Source organism: Manis pentadactyla, chromosome X, assembly GCF_030020395.1.
Source record: "Manis pentadactyla isolate mManPen7 chromosome X, mManPen7.hap1, whole genome shotgun sequence".
NCBI classification, from domain to species: Eukaryota; Metazoa; Chordata; class Mammalia; order Pholidota; family Manidae; genus Manis; species Manis pentadactyla.
Window position 1 is genome coordinate 117,758,493 of NC_080038.1, and position 13,301 is coordinate 117,771,793.

The 13,301-nt window shown below is 41.5% G+C and overlaps 1 protein-coding gene across 1 annotated transcript in view; it reads left to right on the forward strand.

Annotated features, from left to right (window-relative positions):
• The window catches only part of SMARCA1 (SWI/SNF related, matrix associated, actin dependent regulator of chromatin, subfamily a, member 1), a 243,608-nt gene extending 230,307 nt beyond the window's left edge, over positions 1 to 13,301 (forward strand). The window contains exon 26 of the transcript XR_008995270.1: positions 13,037 to 13,301. The gene's annotated coding sequence lies outside the window, so the exon portion shown is untranslated. The remainder of the gene's footprint in view (positions 1 to 13,036) is intronic.

Genomic DNA, 13,301 nt, shown 5'->3' on the forward strand with positions numbered 1-13,301 from the left:
TTGAATTCTATTTTGTCTGATACTAGTACTTCAACACCTGCTTTTTTCTGCCCGTTGTTTGCATGAAATATCTTTTTCCATCACTTGACGTTTAATCTGTGCATGTCTTTGGGTTTGAGTCTCTTGTAAGCAGCATATAGATTTGTCTTGCTTTTTTATCCGTTCTATTATTTTGTGTCTTTTGATTGGTGCATTCAGTCCATTTACATTTAGGGTGATTATTGAAAGATATGTACTTACTGCCATTGCAGGCTTTATGTTTGGTTACCAAGGGTTCAAGGTTAGGTTCTTTACTATCTTACTGTCTAACTTAACTCGCTTATTGACCTATTATATACACTGTCTGAAGATTCTTTATTTCTCTCCCTTCTTTTTTTTCCTCCTCCATTCTTCATATGTTGGGTGTTTTGTTCTGTGCTCTTTTTAGGAGTGCTCCCATCTAGAGCAGTCCCTCTAAAATACCCTGTAGAGGTGGTTTGTGGGAGGCAAATTCCCTCAACTTTTGCTTGTCTGGGAATTGTTTAATCCCTCCTTCATATTTAAATGATAATCGTGCTGGATACAGTATTCTTGGTTCAAGGCCCTTCTGTTTCATTGCATTAAATATGTCATGCCATTCTTTTCTGGCCTGTAAGGTTTCTGTTGAGAAGTCTGATGATAGCCTGATGGGTCTTCCTTTGTAGGTGACCTTTTTTCTCTCTCTTGCTGCCTTTAATACTCTGTCCTTGTTCTTGATCTTTGCCATTTTAATTATTATGTGTCTTCGTGTTGTCCTCTTTGGGTCCCTTCTGTTGGGAGTTCTGTGTGCTTCTGTGATCCGAGCAACTATTTCCTCCCCCAGTTTTGGGAAGTTTTCAGCAGTTATTTCTTCAAAGACACTTTCTATCCCTTTTTATCTCTCTTCTTCTTCTGGTACCCCTATAATGCAGATATTGTTCCTTTTGAATTGGTCACACAGTTCTCTTAATATTGTTTCATTTCTGGACATCCTTTTATCTCTCTCTGCATCAGCTTCTATGTGTTCCTGTTGTCTGGTTTCTATTCCATTAATGGCCTCTTGAATCCCATCCATTCTGGTTTTAAGTCCTTTCAGAGATTGTTTTATTTCTGTAGTCTCCCTTTGTAGTTGCTCCTTTAGCTCTTGCATATTTCTCTGCAGATCCATCAACATGTTTATGATTTTTATTTTGAATTCTTTTTCAGGGAGACTGGTTAGGTCTATCTCTGAAGATCCTCTCTCAGGAGTTGTCTGGACTATTTTGGACTGGACTAAGTTTTTCTGCCTTTTCATGGTGATAGCGGTGGCTGTAGGTAGGTTGTGGGTGTGTCAGCTGGGAGAAGAAAGTCCTTTCCTTCTTGGTGGACGCCTTGCCCTTCTGTGCTGCCTGTGTTGGTTACCCACACTCCTGGGGCAGCCACTGGGTTAATTCCCTAAGCTGTTGTGGGCGGGGTCTCCGTCAGAGTGGCGCAGAGCCCTGCAGGGAGTGGCAGTCACGCCTGGTGCACTTCTCCGTGAGAGACGTGCCCCTGTTGGGCAGCTGTGTGCCAGCAGCAGCCTTTGGGTCTGGCACAGGCGGCTGTGTGTTGGGCTGGCATTCCTGTCGGCTGCTGGGAGCGCTGCTGCTCCTGGGCTGCTCCTCTGCTGCTGGCTCCCATGGGCTACTCCCTGACCCCTCTGGCGCCGCCTCTGCCGGCACGCACGGGTCGCATTCCGGACCCTCTGGTGCCACTGCAGGTGCATGCAGGCCTCTCCTGTGCCCCTCTGGTGCACTGCCGCCGGTGCACACCGGCCGCTCCCAGGCCACTTGGATGCTGCTGCTGCAGGCTCCTGTAGGCCTCTCCCAGGCCCCTCTGGCACCGTGGTCGCTGACACGTGCAGGCCACTCCCAGGCCACTCAGTCGCCATCATGGCGGGCTCACACTAGCCGCTCCCGGTCCCCTCTGGTGCCGCTGGCACGCGCAGGCCACTCCCGGGCCCCTCTGGTGCTGCCCCTCCCGACGCATGCTGCCGCTCTCCCACTACTGGGCCAGTGTGTCAGAGTCTGTGCTAGTTGGGGGAACGACTGGGAGGCTGCTTAGTGCCATGAGGGGCTTCAGAGCTGCGCTGCCGTCCAGGGGGTTAGGGCACCTAAAGTTCCCTGGGATTCCCAGCGGCTGGCTAAGTGTGCTGGGACGACTTCGTCCAGCTGTGGGGTCCTTGTGTCTTTAAGACTTGCAAAATGCACTTGCCTTTCTTTTGTCTTGGGCTCCAGTTGCAGGGACCTGCCCGCAGGTTTTGCTTTTTCGTTTCTCTAATTTCCAACACCCCGTGCACCGTGTGTCTGTGCTCTGGGTGTGGATTTCTAGAGCTGGTTGTTTAGCATTCCTGGGCTTTCACTCCCTCCCCGTTCCGACTCCTTTCATCCCACCAGGTTTGGGGTGGGGGTCGTTCAGGTCCCGTCAGGCTGCGGCTTGTATCTTACCCTCTTCGTGTGATGTTGAGTTCTCGCAGATGTAGATGTAGCCTGGCTGTTGAACTGTATCCACTGGTGTCTTTTTAAGGAATAGTTTTATTTATTGTATTTTCATAAATATGTATGTTTTTGGGAGGAGATTTCCACTGAACTACTCACGCCACCATCTTGGCTCCGGCCCCTCATTGATTCTTTTGTATTGTTTTATTCTTCTCAATTTTCTTTATTTCTGCTCTACTTTGTATTATGTTCCTCCTTCTACTGACTTTGCACCTCAGTTGTTCTTCTTGTTCTAGTTTCATTAATTGTGAGTTTAGAGTATTCATTTGGGATTCTTCTTGTTTCTTGAAGTAAACCTGTATTGCAATTTGCTTTCCTCTTACTACTGCCTTGGCTGTATCCCACAGGTTTTGGGCTACTGAGTTTTTTATTTCATTTGTCTCCATATATTGCTTGATCTGTTTATATTTGCTCATTGATCCATTGATTTGTAGCATGTTGTTAAGCCTCCATGTCTTTGTGGGCTTTTTTGTTTTCTTTGCATCATTTATTTCTAGTTTCACAAATCTGTGGACTGAGAAGGTGGTTGGCACAATTTCAATCTTTTTGAATTTACTGATTTAGTGAGGATCTTTTCTTGGCCTAGTATGTAATCTATTCTGGAAAATGTTCCATGTACACTTGAGAAGAATGTATATCCTGCTGCTTTTGGGTGGGGTTTTCTGTAGATGTCTGTTAGGTCCATCTGTTCTAATGCATTGTTCAATGTCTCTGTCTCCTTACTTATTTTCTGTCTGGTTGATCTGTCTTTTAGAGTGAGCTGTGTGTTGAAGTCTCCTAAAATGACTAACTTTGTGAGTAGTTGATTTAATTTTGCATTTGCTTTGTAATTAATTTGTGTACTTCCTTTACTGTGGTTTTATTTTCTCCGGTAACAGCTATTTAGCCCTAGAAGCATTTCCATCTAGAGCAGTCCCTTTAAATACGCTGTAGGGATGGTTTAGGGGGTGTAAATTCCCTCAACTTGTGCTTATCTGAAATTTTTAAATCCCTGTTTCACATTTAAATGATATTTAAATGCCAGGTAGAGTATTCTTATTTGGAGGCCCTTCTGTTTCATTGCATTAAATATATCATGCCACTCCCTTCTGGCCTGTAACATCTCTGCTGAGCAGTCCAGTGATACTCTCATGGGCTTTCCTTTGTAAGTGATCTTTTTTGTCTCTCTGGCTGCTTTCAATACTCTCTCCTTGTCCTTGATGTTTGCCATTTTAATTATTATATGTCTTGGTGTTGTCTTCCTAGGGTCCCTTATGTTGGTAGATCTCTGTACTGCCATGACCTGGGAGACTATTTCCTTCCCCAGATTGGGGAAGTTTTCAGCAATTGTTTTCTCAAAGAGATTTTCTATCCCTTTCTGTCTCTTCTTCTGGTACCCCTATTATGTGAATGTTGTTTGATTTGGATTGGGTTGCACAGTTTCTCTTATTATTCTTTCATTCCTAGAGATCCTTTTTTTGTCTTTGTGCCTCAGTTGCTTTATTTTTCTGTTCTCTAAGTTCTATTCATTTCCTGTCTTCTCTACCTCATCTAATCTACTTTTAAATCCCTACATTGTATGTTTCATTTCAGATACTGTATTTTTCAAAGTTTCTGTGTCTTTCTTGAGTTCCTCTCTGAGATCTTGAATATTTTTCTGTAGCTCTTTGACCATGTTTATGATTTTTATTTTGAAATCTTCTTCTCGAAGATTGGTGATTTCAGTTTCACTTAGCCCTCTTTCTGGCATCTTTTCCTGTATTTTCATTTGGAAGAATTTTTTTTTGCCATTTCAATTTTTTAGTGATTCCTATGGAATAATAACTTTGTGTAGGTAGTGCACTCCAATGCCCAGAAGCTCTACTCTGGAGCTGCAGATCATCTGTAGCAATGGCAAGGTTCACAGCCAAGCAGAACAGTGCCTGCTGGGAGGAAAGACTGCTTTCCTGCCTTCCCAGCTGTATGGTCTGCCTCCACTGCCAGGTCCAGTGGGCTGTACATGCAGGGAGGAGCCTCTGTGCAAAACCCCTGTAGCTGCCATAGGCAGGGCCACCCTCCAGCTGGCCAGGCACAATGGCAGGGGCAGCAGGTTTGTGGTACCGGTGCCTATGGGGAAGAAGGAGAGGCACGCTGTGTAGCACAGTGGGGGGGGGGCCTTGGTGCTGCATTGTCAGCCGGGTGGATAGAGCATCTGAAGCTCGTGAGAGTTCCCAACCTGCTGGGCTGAGTGTGCCAGGATGATTTTGTCCACTTGCCCTTTCTCCTGAGCAGTGAGCCCTGTGTAATTTTTGCCCCTTTAGTTCCCCTTTCACTGTTGGGAAGTCTTTCAAAGTGCCGACCTTTCTTTTGTCCTGGGGGAGCTGGTTGTGGGTACCTGTTCTCTACAAGTGGCTGGAATCTCAGTTTCTCTGAGTATTCTGCCTGCCTTTGCTTTCCAACCCCACTAATCTCCAGATCATCATGTATTGTGGGTTTGTGCTCCCGGAGCAAATCTCCAGAGCTGGATGTTCAGCAGTCCTGGGCTTCTACTCCTTCCCTGCTCCATTTCTCTTCCTCCCACTTGTGGGCTGGGGTGGGGGGAGGCCTTGGGTACTGCTGGATCGTGGCTTTGGTACTTTACCCTTTTCTGTGAGGTCTTCTTTTTTCCCCAGATGTAGGCCATCTGTTCTGTAGTCTTTTGGTCACTCTTTCAGGATTAGTTGTACTTTCTGTGTTTTTGTGTTATGTGTGGTTTTGGGAGGAGGTTTCTGCCTCACTTCTCTTGCTGCCATCTTTTTCCCCATCTCCATCTTTAACTTTTAACATTTCCTTTAATTAATAGACTGTTTTAAGAACAGTTTTAGATTTACAGAAAAATTGAACAGATAGTACAGAGTGTTCTCATATTATCACCCTCTCTTGCTATACAGTTTCTCCTTATTATCTTCTTATAATTGGTACATTTGTTACAATTTCCAAACCAATGTTGATAAATTATTATTAACTAAAGTCCATCATTTACATTAAGGTTCATTCTTTGTGCTGTATGGTCTTATGGGTTGACATATGCATAATGTTATGTATTCACCATTACAGTATTATACGGAATAGTTTCACCACCCTAAAAATCACTTGTTCTCCATGTATTCATCCCTTTCTCGTCCCCCCAAACCCAAGACAACCACTGATCACTTTGCTGTTTCTCTAGTTTTACCTTTTTCAGAATGTCATATATTTGGAATCATCTTTGCAAGATGGAGATTTCTGGAGATAGATTGTACAGCAGTATGACTGTACTTAACACTACTGAACTATGTATACTTAAAATTGTTTATGATAATAAATTTCATGTTATGCATATTTTACCACAATTAAAAAAACTTCTCTGACAAACCTAAAGGAAGGAGATGAGCTGGTAAGTGGGCTCTTTCTTTTTTTTAATGGATTCCTTATCTGTTCTGTGACTGTATAGAGGCCAGAACTCCTCCCCTCCTCCTCATCTCTGCCAACATATACAATATTTGACCATCTTTAAAAACAAAATACACCTTTGTTGAGGCAAGCACCAAAGAAAACCCACCCCTTACAAAAACAAAAACAAATAAACAAACAAAAACCTGTGTAGTCTTTCAGACTGACTTCTTCCACTTTAAAATGTGCATTTAAAGTTCATCCAGGTCTTCATGGCTTGATAGCTCATTTCTTTTCATTGTGTGAGTTTTGAATGGATATATACATTGTATGGCTATACCACAGTTTGTTTATCTATTCATCAATTAAGGACATCTTGGTTCCTTCCAGTTTTTGGTGATTAAAAATAAAGCTGCAACAGATATTTGTGTGCTTGTTTTTTGTGGACATAGTTTACAACTCAATTGGGTAAATACCTGGAAGTGCAATTGCTGAATGATATGGTAAGAGTATGTTTAGCTGTGCAAGAAACTGCTAAACTAACTTCCAAAGTGGCTGTACCATTTTGTACTGCCATTAGGAATGAATGAGTGCATGCTCCTCTTGTTTTGCACACTTGCCTGTATTTAGTATTGCTGGGTTTTGGATTTTAGATATTCTAATAAGTGTGTGGTGGTTTCTCTTTGTTGTTTTAATTAGTAATTCCTTATGACATATGATGTCCAACATCTTTTTATATGTTTATTTACCACCTGTACATCTTTGATGAGTTGTCTCTTTAGATCTTTTGCCCATTAAAAATATTGGTTTGTATTTGGTTTGTATTCTTATTGCTGAGTTTTAAAAGTACGTTGTATATTTTGGATACAAGGCCATTGTCAGATATGTGTTTTGCAAATATTTTCTCCCAGTCTGTGGCTTGTCTTTTTATTGTCTTAAGAGTGTCTTTTGCAGAGTACAAGTTTTAATTTTAATTTAATTTTAATTGAAGTTTAATTTTAATAAAGCCTAACATCCATTTCTCTCATAGATTGTGCTTTTGGTATGTATGAAAAGGCATAGCCAAACACAAGGTCACCTAGATTTTTCTCTGTAATCTTTTATAATTTTTATAATTTTTCATTTTATATTTAGGGCCATTTTGACTTAATTGCTGTAAACATAAGGCCTGTATCTAGATTCATTTTTCTTCCATATAAAAATCTTCCTTATGTCCAATTGTTCCAGTACAATTTGTTGAAAAGACTACCTTTTCTCCATTGAATTGTGTTTGCTCTTTAGTCAAAAATCTGTTGATTGTATTTACATGGGTCTATTTCTGGCCTCTTTATTTTGTTCCATTGATCCCTTTGCTTTTTCACCAGTACCATGCTGTCTTTATTACTGTAGCTTTATACTAAGTCTTAGTCAGGTGTTGCCAATCATCCAACTTTGTTCTTTTGTATTGTGTTGGCTCTTCCAGTCTTCTGCCTTTCCACATACACTTTAGGATCAACTTGTTGATACCCACAAAATAACTTGCTGGGATTTTGACTGGAATTTTGTTGAATCTGTAGATCAAGTTGTGAAGAATAGACATCTTAAAAATATTGAATCTTTTGTCTCAATATTTCCATGAATATGGCATATCTCTCCATTTATTTAAATACTTGAGTTTTTTCATCAGAATTATAGTTTACCTTATATAGGCCCTGTACTTGTTTTGTTAGAGTTATAGCTAAGGATTTCATTTTTTGGGTGCTAATGTAAATAGTATTGTGTGTTTTATTTCAAATTCCACATTGTCACTGCTGGTATATAGGAAAGCAGTTGACTTTTGTATATCAACCACATATTGTGGAACCTTGCTAAAATCACCTATTAGTTCCAGGAGATTTTTTGTCTATTTTTGGGGATTTTCTATATAGGCAATAATGCCATTTGTGAGTGAAGACATTTTTATTTCATCCTTTCAAATCCTTATTCCTTTTATTTCTTCTCTTATCTCATTGCATTAGCTTGGACCTCCAATGCATTTCAGTACAATGTTGAATAAAAGTAGTAAAAAGGGACATATTCTTGTCTTGCTCTCAATCTTAGGAGGAAAGCATCATTTTCTCATCACGTATTATGTTAGCTGAATTTTTTTTGGTTGTTTTTCTTTTTGTTATTTAGTAGTTTAAGGAAGTTTCCAGTATTCTGAGTTTGCTGAAAATTTTTTTCTCAAAATCATGAATGAAGGATTCAAGATGGTGGCATGAGAGTTGAGACAGAGAACTCATCCCAAAACCACAAATAGTACAAAAATATAGTTAATTAATACAACTAACTCTAAAACAGCGACAGGAAACAAGGTTGAACCAGACTGCATACAGACTTCATGAACAGAGCAGACATCATGAAACAGGATAATGTACGAAAGCCTTAATCTGATGGGACTCAAGCCCATCCCTGGCCCCAGCTCACTGCCGGGAGGAAAAGAAATGGAGTGGGGAGGGGGTGGAAGCCTGGGACTGCTGAACACCTAGCCCTGGAGGTTTGCTTTGTGAGCAGAAACCTACATTGTGTGGTGCTGGGACAGGAGGAGTGCTTGAGAGACTGAGATTCTGGCCGTTTGTGGAGGATGGGATGCACATCTGGCCACTCTGTGACAGAGGAAAGGCAGGCAGTCTGAGAGGCTTCCTAGCAGCAAGAGGGCTGCTGAAGCAGCGGGGTTTGCACAGAGCTTGCTGCATGGGAGAAGGGAGAGCTGGACAAGGTTGTCTGAGTGCACTCTGCCCAGCAGGTTGGGAACTTTGAGGAGCTTCAGACACTCCATCCCCTTGGCTGGCTACTCAGCTCTGAGGCCCCTCACTGTGACATATGGCCTGCCGAGCCTTACTCCTGGCCTGACAGAGCTAGCACCTGCTCTCAAGCCAGCGGTCACTGCGCTGGCATCAGACCAGCCAGAGGGAGGCCCCACCTACAACAGCTAGAGACGCTGAGCAAAGAGGCTGACACATGTGTGCTTGGCCCACTGACTCTGATACTGGAGACAGTCACCACAGACAGGAATCAGGGAACAGATCTTTCCTGCCCCCAGGCACCAGGTCCCCTCCCCAACAGTCGCCAACCTCACTCTAGGGGCTGAGCAGCTCCAGAAACAGGAGCTTCTGGGCACTAGAGGGCACCACACAGAAATATGAAACATTAAAAGAAGCTGGTTTGGACCAAAATCTCACAAACCCCAGAAAAAGAGCCAAATGAAACTGAACTCACCAATCTACCTGAAAGAGAGTTCAAAATAAAAATCATGAACATGCTTATGGAGGTACAGAAAAATATTCAAGAACTCAGGAACAAATTTAAGATGGAGATTCAATCATTAAGAAATTCCATATCTGAAATGAAACATACAATGGAGGGATTTAAAAGCAGTTTAGGTGTAGTAGACGAGACGATAAATGGAATAAAAATTAGAGAAGAGGAATACAAAGAAGCTGAGGCACAGGGAGAAAAAAGGATCTCTAAGAGTGAAAGAATATTGAGAGAACTGTGTGACCAACCAAATGGAACAATATTTGCATTATGGGGGTACCAGAAGAAGAAGAGAGAGAAAAAGGGGTAGAAAGTGTCATTGAGGAGGTAATTGCCAAAAACTTCCCCAATCTGGGGAAGGAGATAGTCTCTCAAGCCATGGAGGTGCACAGATCTCCCAACACAAGGGATCCAAGGAAGACAACATCAAGACATATAATAATTAAAATGGCAAAGATCAAGGATAAAGACCGACTGTTAAAAGCAGCTAAGAGAGAAAAAAGATCACATACAAAAGAAAACCCATCAGGCTATCATCAGACTTCTCAACAGAAACCTTACAGGCCAGAAGGGAGTGGCATGATATATTTAATGCAATGAAGCAGAGGGGCCTTGAACCAAGAATACTATACCTGGCAAGGTTATCATTTAAATTTGAAGGAGAGATTAAACAATTTTCAGATAAGCAAAAGCTGAGAGAATTTACCTCCCACAAACCATCTCTACAGTGCATTTTGGAGGGACTGCTATAGATGGAAGTATTCCTAAGGCTAAATAGATATCACCCAAGGGATAGACAAAAGAGTACAGAATATGATTCATAACATACAAAGAATATAGGAGGAAGAAAAAGGAGGGGGAAAAAAACCCCTTCAGGTTCTGTTTGTAATAGCATATGAAGTGAGTTAAATTAGACTGTTAGATAGTAAGGGAATTACCCTTGAACCTTTGGTAACCACGAATCTAAAGCCTGCAATGGCAATAAGTACATACCTATCGATAATCACCCTAAATGTAAATGATCTGAATGCACCAATCGAAAGACACAGAGCATATTATTATGTGATTGATGCCTATTTATTTATGTTCCTTGGAGAAATGTATAATCAGATCATTTAGCAATTTTTACTGGGTGTTTGGTCACTTGTTCAGAGTTGTAAGGCCTCTTAATATGTATCCTGGGTACTAGACTCTCACTGGATATACAATTTGCCAATGTTTTCTCCCACTTTGTGGGAGACCTTTCCTTCCCCTTGGCCCTTGGTTGTATCTTTTAATGCAAAAAAGATTTTCATTTTTCATGACCAAGGCCAATTTGTCTAATTTTTTCTTTTGTTGCTTTTGCTTTTCGGCTAATATTTAAGAAATCATTGCCCAGTCCAAGGTCCATGGAGCTTTTCTCCTATGTTTCCTTCCAGCAGTTTTAGAATTTTACCTCTTACATTTAGGTGTTTGGGTCCATTTTGAGTGAGTGACTTTTTGTGTATGGTGTGACCCTGGTGTCCCAGGTTATTCATTTGTCCCAGAGGCCCTTGTCGAAGAGACTGTTCTTACCCCACTGAGTGGTCATCATCCATCACCCGTCACCCAATTACACTGGTGTGCTTGCAAGAGCCAATGAGATGCTGAGCATTACAAGGAAGAGAATATGAAGTAAAACACCAAATGTTGGCTTAGTATTAACCTATTACTTGAAGTAGGCAGTGTGAAAGTGTGATCAGACTGAATGAAATATTAAAGCTTTTCTCCCAAGTCCTGGCTGGAAGAAGCAAAATGCATGAGTGAAAACAGGGGAAAGAATATTATAGAGCTGGCAGCAAATTAAGGCAGGTACAAAAACCTGAAATATCAAAAATTAAAAAACAATGTAGGGGAAAGGGAGAGAGAGGGAGGGAGAAGAATATTCCCCCCATGTCAAATTGTACAGCATGTCTGAGTAGTGGAATGGACCATGGGTTTCATCTCCTCCAAAATATTTTTTTCTGTGAAAGTTATTTTGCTGTGGGCATTTATCACTTTTATGACTAAACGAAAGACTTAACAGTAGAATTTAAGTTGACTAAGAGTGCTCCATATTAAACCATTTTTGGAAAGTGGAATATTTCTCATTGGCTAGCCTCTGGAAGGACAGCTTGAAAATTCATTTAAGTCCTCTTGGTACCACTGTGAGAAATCAAAGCATGGTGTAATCATCTACAGACAGTTGTCATCCAACACCTGGGTTTTCAGGCAGTTGGATGAGAATCAAAAGGCGTCAATTTGATTCCCCGTAAAAAGTTAAATACAGACAAGGTCAACGTTGGTGTTAGAAAAGTCAAAAGGTGTTATAACTCAATCTTGGTTATTCCTGGATCAGATTCTCCATTAATGTCCTCGGTTCCTATTTCTTTCCTTTTTTTCGGATTTTTAATAGTTTCCCAACATCCATGGGCTGGGCTTGCAAAACTAAGGCAATGGTGTCAGGAAGCCACCAGATGGCGATGTTGAGCTGCCATTGTTAATGTCAGCCAGGCCCTCCTTGACAGATGCAGAGGTTCCAACTTTAGTGGGGTTGAGAGCAACCTGGAGGATTAATTAATTCTCAGTGCACATTCCCAGGGCCCACCCACTGAGTTGATTGGGCAGGACTTGGACAGAGCCAAGGAATCTGGATTTTAACACTTCCCTTCCCGTGTTCCTGATGAAGTGTGTGGAACCAAGCGCCACATGTTGAGAAACTGTGAAGTAGGTGGTAATTGAAACCATGGGCTTATATGGAAATGTTTAGGGAAAAGGTGAAAACTGAGAAAAGAACCAAGTCAGGCCAAGTCCTGAGGAAAGCCATCATTTGAGGGTTCATTTGATGAGAAGGAGCAAGCGAAGGTACTGAGAAGTTGCCAGAACGGAAGAGGATAGCAGGAGGAATAGGCAGCTATGGAAGCCAAAGGAGGACAGATGGACAGAGGGAGGGGAAAGAAAAACAAGAGAGAGTGGTCAACCAGACTTCACGCAGTGTTTTCCTTTTGTTCAAATATCTGTCATCTTCTTTTGTAGAAATATTGCCTTAAAGAATAAGAATGCCCTGTGGCATGTGACATATTCTAAGTAAATCTTACATTTGAAATATATGTTGCATGTCCCATTTCACATACACATTTATTAGTAAAATATTGTATGTAGTTTCTAGTGATGAAAACAGTAATTTTTCATGCTATGACATGTACAGAAGGCCCTAGTTTGCATTCTGTGTTTGGTATTCAGGAAATTGTACATCAGTGGCTAAAACAGTGACCATATAATGACCATACAATAATTATTATAGTATAATCATGCCTATGATTTGATATAATTAAGCATAAACATTAATATAATTGTACTATTATTAATGACTGAATGCTGGCTGTACATTATTGAGTGCCTATAAGAGCCTTTATGTGTTATTTCACTTCATTTCATCCAAAACATCATGAGACAAATACTGTAATTACGCATTTAAGATAGCAAGAAAGCTGCTTAGAGAAGTCAAGCAATTCACCCAACGTCTCACAGTTCATTAGTGGCAAGACCTTGTTTAATTTCTTGCTGGATTTTCAGTTCATGCTTAGAGCATCTTTGTGAGTTTTTCTTTAAAAAGACCCACCACCAAAGTCAAGTTTTACATTAATTTTGGAAAGGCAAAGATCCCAGGGACTCCTAGCTCCTCACTTAAATCCTTGTTCCCCTCTCTTTCCTGGGCCCCCATCTAGGCATCATTTCCCAGCTTTCCTTGCTGTTAGGTGTGACCATGTGACTGAAACCTAGACAATGGAATATCATCAGAAATGGCGTGTGCCACTGCCAGGCCAAGGTCATTAAATCCCTCGTACCTGGTGCACTTCTGTGCTCTTTCTCCCTTCTAGCAAACTGCAAGGCAGGCCACCTTTGGGGCGCCCGTGGAAGACCCACGTTGAAGGTGGCAGAGTTTCCAACAGCCGGGGTCCCTGCCTGTCGGAGTGCATGGATAAAGCCCACTAAGAGGACCTGTTCACTTTCCCGGTAGTGTTGCAGGAGAAATAAATGAACGAGTTTTGATTCATTAAACATGTTTGGGTTTAAACGTTACAGTGATAGTCCAACATACTTGAAGCAAGCCGGGTGAAAATAAATTTCGGTTATGCTCTGCTC